This window comes from Ailuropoda melanoleuca, chromosome 3 (assembly GCF_002007445.2).
Source record: "Ailuropoda melanoleuca isolate Jingjing chromosome 3, ASM200744v2, whole genome shotgun sequence".
NCBI lineage: Eukaryota > Metazoa > Chordata > Mammalia > Carnivora > Ursidae > Ailuropoda > Ailuropoda melanoleuca.
The window spans coordinates 41,019,771-41,025,550 of record NC_048220.1 but is presented as its reverse complement, the minus strand read 5'-3'; the positions used below and the strand labels follow the sequence as shown (position 1 = coordinate 41,025,550).

Sequence of the window (5,780 nt, the reverse complement as noted above, 5' to 3'; positions counted from 1 at the left end):
ACACATGCTAGCAAGAATCTGCTTCCCTGCTGACAGAGACATCATCAGAACCCAATTAGGCCATGACACAGGCAGGGAAAAAACACCTTGGTTAAAGCATTCAGATGTGAATGGGGAGCCTGGGTGGCTCCACTGGTTAAGCATCAGACTCTTGATTTTGGCTCAGGTCATGATCTCAGGGTCCTGGGATTAAGCCCTATATCAGGCTCCCCACTCAGCGGGGAGTCTTTTTGTCTCCCTATCCCTCTGCCCTCCCCAAAATAAATAAATAAATCCTTAAAAAAATAAAAGCATTGAGATGTGGAGCTATTCAGGACTGTAGTGTAGCCTACCCTACCTTGACATGGCAACCAACGCCAACCCCAGTGCTCCCTCTCACTTCCCTCCCTTCTGCACCTGACCCACAACACCCCTGGCCTCATTATTTTCATGCAGCAGAATATTCACAGCTCTAGAGGTAGGGGAAGAAGACACATGAAGAAAACACTTAGGCTTTACTCTTCCTTGACCACATTACTGCACTGCCACACCATGACCTTGGTTGACCCCTCTTCCTGGAATGCTCCTCCTCCAGATGTTCCCTCTGGTGGCTTCTCCTCAGCCAAAGGGACCCTTTCTCAGAGAGGCATGGGGCCACCTGCCAACAACTTACCATTACAATACTGTCCTTTATTGTCTTCAGGGCATTTGCCAATCTATGAAGTGATTTTATTTGTTTACTGTCTTTCTCCTAGGATATCATCTCCATGAGAACGAGGTCTAGGTTTTGTATATTGCCATTTCTTTAGTGACAGAACATGCCCACACCCCCTCAATAAATACATGTGGAATGAATGAATGAATGAGTGAATGAATGAAGAGAGGGTATAAAGATTCACACCTCCAGGCTATCTAGGCTCACCTCCTTTACAGATGAGAAAATCAAGCCCTGTTCCCTAAAAGGAGGAACCAGAAAATCATCTAATGCAACTCTACCACACTAGCTGTTTCTGGAGTACTGAACTTGGACGTGATTTATTCAAATGAAAACTCTGGGGGAATTGTTTCAGAGGGATCCATAAAACAAATGTCATTTGCACCTAGAGAATTCACCCAACCTTCCAACCAATTTCAAATATAGTTCCTTAATGCAGATTTGACAAATTTGAAATCTCTTACACAAAGCCATTTATCATCTAATGTGCGTCTGCCCTGCACCGCAGTTTAAGTTATAGCTTTTAATGGGATAAAACATTTCTATAAAATCATCAAAATACCTTAAACCAAAACTGCCTATGAGAAATTGATGAGTTTCAAGCATTGATTCAACCCCTGAAAGCATCAACCTTGCCATTGGTACCGTGGGCACTTCTAATAAAAGCAGCTAAGGAGATATAATGAATATCTAATGAACCATTTTGTATGTCTATGTGGTTTCTCGAATTGGAAATAAATCAATGAGCCTTAGAAAATACATATTTTCGTGGTATATTCATAAACAACAATCTTGTTTTTCTATCATGACTCAAGTGTCATTCTTTTTATAACACAACTGAAGATTTAACCATTAACTTTATATATATACATAACACAGAGTGTAGAGGGGGAGGGCAACTTCAGGCAGGTTTGGTTCTTAAAATGTCCTGGTGTGTGGAAGCTCTGTGGATCATGAAGATAAAACAATCCAGTAGTGAATGCAGGGCACGTGTAAATGATAACTGGTAAACGCCATGGAAACTTCCATGAATACAATACCAGGAGATAACCTAGGCTGAGCACCGGGGGGGCAATACGAAAGAAAACAGAGGGCAGGGAGTCCTGCTTTCCAGGTACCATTGCTGAGCCCAGGCTGCCCCTCACGGTTGGCTCAGCCGGAGGCAGCCGGTCTCACTGGCCTAGACCAAGCTCCCTGGGCAGCCCAGTCATGCACTATGCTCCCTGCAGACCTCCCCAACAAGACCCTGTCAAAGGGTCCGGCTCGGTTGTCCCACCAGCTTCCTCAGCTTGGAAATGGGGGAGTTGCTTCCCCTCCCGTTGGCCTGAGCTCAAACCCTATGACCCAAAGCTGCCTTTCTATCTCAGTGACTTCCCTTCCAGAGGCCAAATATAACCCTGCCTTTCCCGGCTCACAAAAATTCCAGTCAGACGGCCATGCACAGGGACAGTCAGCCAAAGAGCGTCTCCCCAGGCCAGCCCACAGCCAAAAATAACGGCCACTCGGTTAGTATGGGCTGGATGTTTTTTTTCCTGTTGCTGGGACTTTGTTTGGAGTTATTTTTTGTTTGGGCTTTGGATTTTGTTTTGTTTTTGTCATTTGGAAGTAGACAGAATAACTACAGAAGAAGCTACGTCAACATCCCACATTAGGCTCATGGGTTTAGTGCCTGTTGCCATAGGTCATGACCTAAAGGTATCCATCTCTTACAGCTCCCCAGTCACCTACACATAAAGGAGAGTCTAGCAAGTTATCTCCTCCCCACTCTGTCCAGCACTGCTTCCTGCAGGTCCACAGTCACGGTGAGACCCAACCCCCAGGCTGTGTTCTCTCCACAGTCCAGCTAGAGGGATTGGAAGAGGCTCATCTGTGGGGCTGGGCAGGGTTGGTTCCAGGTTTGTCCCATGATGCATGTGGGCTGCAGATAGGCTGTCAGAGGTGTCCATTCAGTGCCCTCCAGAAGTACGAAAATGGCTTACATTATTAATCTATTTATTTAAAAGTACACAGTGTTTAACAACAACCAAGTCCACTTCTGATCTGCTTCCTGACACACAAGGCTCTTGTGGACGAGGGGTTTTTTGCAGGCCAACAGACACACCTTGTTAAATCTTACCTAGGGGGTAACACTAAATTGAAGCATGCTAAAGAGATCCAATCTGGGAAAGGTAATTGTCTTCCCCGTGCCCTATTTCCAAGCACGACGAATAATAAGCAATCGTGCAAAACCATAACCTTCAATTGTTAGAATACCTTTGTACTTTTGTTCTTCAAAGGCAGAATGTTTTCTAGCATGATATTTCTACCTGAGGAAAAAAGAAAACACACCTTCGATTTCTACATGTGTGTGCCTATAGCACAGATACATCTCCTTTCTTGTCACATGACATGCTGTCCCCGGATCAATCAATAATTTATGCATTTAGTGTATTTATCAGCTCTCGTGTGTGTATGTCTGTGTGTGTGTCTGTGTATACATATACACGTCCTATGTGCTGGTGTCGAAACGTCTCCTATATTAATGGAAAGCAAGCAACCTCTTGGGTGTTTCTCCACCATGAAATTAACTTTGCATGTTATCCATCAAAGGAGTGGAAAGTGATAACAGGTCCCTGTTCTTTACAGAAAACTAAATGCCGGTCTACAACCAGAAAAGGCATTATACTAAGCATTTCACATTGCATATTTTCTGAAATGGCTCCCCTCCTTTTTTTTCCTAAAGAAAATCTTTATGACTCCAGGGCCACATAGATTGTAGTGGAAATATGGCTCCTGGGTTTCAACTTAGTCTATTTTGGTTGCCTTTTCTTTGCTTCCTCCTTGGAATATTTATCATGCTTGTCATCAAGAACTGCTTCTGAGCACCTAGCAGTGCCAAGAGTGGTACCAGGTGTGTGTGCTTGGCAGTCCTCACCTCCACCGCCATCCACAGGCTCCAACTTGGATTTAACCATGGTCATCACTCACACCCTCGTGGCAGCAGCATCTCGGGGTGCTACCAGCATGATGACAAGCAGCAAGAATGAGCACCAGGGCAGCAGCTGTTGTGGGTAAAGTCAGGCGTCTGCACCTGGCTTGTGCTTGCCCTGCTGCTCCTGACACTTCCCTCCACCCACCTTCCTCAACGGAAAGCCTTTTGTGTCTCATCGAGGCCACGAGAGAATCACCAGAATGACACAGTCCTAGAGAAAGGGATCTCAAAAACATCTAGTTCGACCTGCTCATTTTAAAAACAAGGAAATGGAGCCCCTGTGGGTCAAGTTCCTTGGCCAAGCTCACACAGGTGGTTGTTGGCAGAGCAAGGACTGCAGTCAAGTCATTGAAATCACTTTCCAATGCTCTTTCTACCATACCAGTGGCTTTCCAACATCTGTTAGCACAATCCACAGCAGGAAATAAAATTTCTATCATGACCCATGATTCTACACATACATGCAACCAACGCGAAAGTCTCATGAAACAATACTGACCTTTACCATATGTGAGAGAGCTGGGTATTTTCTATTGCAGTATATTCATTTAAAAATATTCTGGAGATTGCTTGGCAGCATGTGTACTAAAACTGGAATAATACAGATAAGATTAACATGGTCCTTACCCAAGGATAACATGCAAATTCTTCCCATATTTTTTGTACATTTACCAAATGTTCCTTTTCTTTCCAGGGATAATATTTATAGGTATACAGTCAAATAATTTGCATTTTTCCTAGTTAGATACATCTACTGAATGTCTAGGCGGGTGGGGGTTGAATTAGATACAGAGAGGGGTCCCTTCCAGCTCTAACCTGTCATGTGCCTGACTTGGAATGATCTTATTATCTGATCTGTCTTTTTAATTCTGAAAGGCAGAATGATCTAGTAGAGAAAACACTGGGTCTAGTCCTGGCTCCACTATCTTCCAAGTGTGTGACTTTGGGTGAGTTTTCTCTGTGTTCCATTCTCATCTGCAAGATCAAGCTGTTGCTAATTGACAGAGTTCTGAGAAGTGAACAAAATAATGCAAATGAATGCAATAAAAAGCTCTATACACAAGACTTGTTGGAACAGCAATGGTCTTAAATTCTCACATTTCAGAGAAATATGGTGTCTCAAGATGTTTCTGGATTCCCATCAAAACACCTGCATAATGTATTATGAATAAATTTGGTATCATAAAAGAAAAACTATACCCTGGAACGTACTCATTTTTAAATGCATTTGCAGGTGTTTGGGGAGGGATTGATCCTACATCTTGAAGATATTCAGCCTCAGAAAAGTAGAAGTCATTGAGACCCAAGATGACCCCATGCTCTTGAAAGGGAAAGGTGATGAGTCATAAACTCGAAAATGTATTCCAGAAAGGTTGCTACTTAGTGGGTACAAAGAGGAAGAGTTGAATGAACGTTTGGCAATTATTCGGATGCAACAGCCGTGCTGAAGGCTGATGGGACAAGCGAGGTGGAGTGAATGAACGGAAATGTCCCAGCGGCACTGGATGCCACCATAGCTGATTTCGAAGAAGGCATCTATCTAGGAGGTGGCTGGGCCGGGTTTCAGGGTATTCCGTCTTTGGACACACTAACTCCAATGAATCAAGTTTTTAAAAACCAATACGGAAATTATTTTTGAAAATATTCAAAATTTCTGCAATAACCTTGCCAAGAATGACAGAAGGACCCTTGACAGCTGAGAACGTTAGGCAAAACCATTCCGAAGTTGCTTGCAATGCTTTGCTAGGAGATTTTGCGGCTCAGGTGGAGAGAGGCACTGTTGGCCCTATTAAGGGAGTCAGGGCCTCCTTGCTGCCGCTGCGGCTGTGTGAAAGGGAGCCAAAGGTGTCTTGGAGATCCCACAAAGGAGGAGGATCCAGCCATGGGCAGAGCGCATGAAGGTGGCATGGAGGTGGCGTGTTCTAATCCCTAAAATAGTGCATTATCACTACTAATGAACTGTTACAAGATGTTCAAAGCATGTTTCTCACCAATAGCGTCAGAGAAACTGCAGACTAAAGAGAAGTGATGGGTTTCAGATGACCAAGTATATGACGGTTTACCACTGTCACTGTGCCTGCACACAGGTAACATATTCTTGTTTCGAACAAAAAG

General features: G+C 44.0%; 1 pseudogene; it reads left to right on the top strand.

The window, feature by feature from the left end:
- The first annotated feature begins 4,231 nt into the window (after positions 1-4,231).
- Positions 4,232-4,326, top strand: LOC117801653 (annotated as a pseudogene).
- Positions 4,327-5,780: the final 1,454 nt, after the last annotated feature.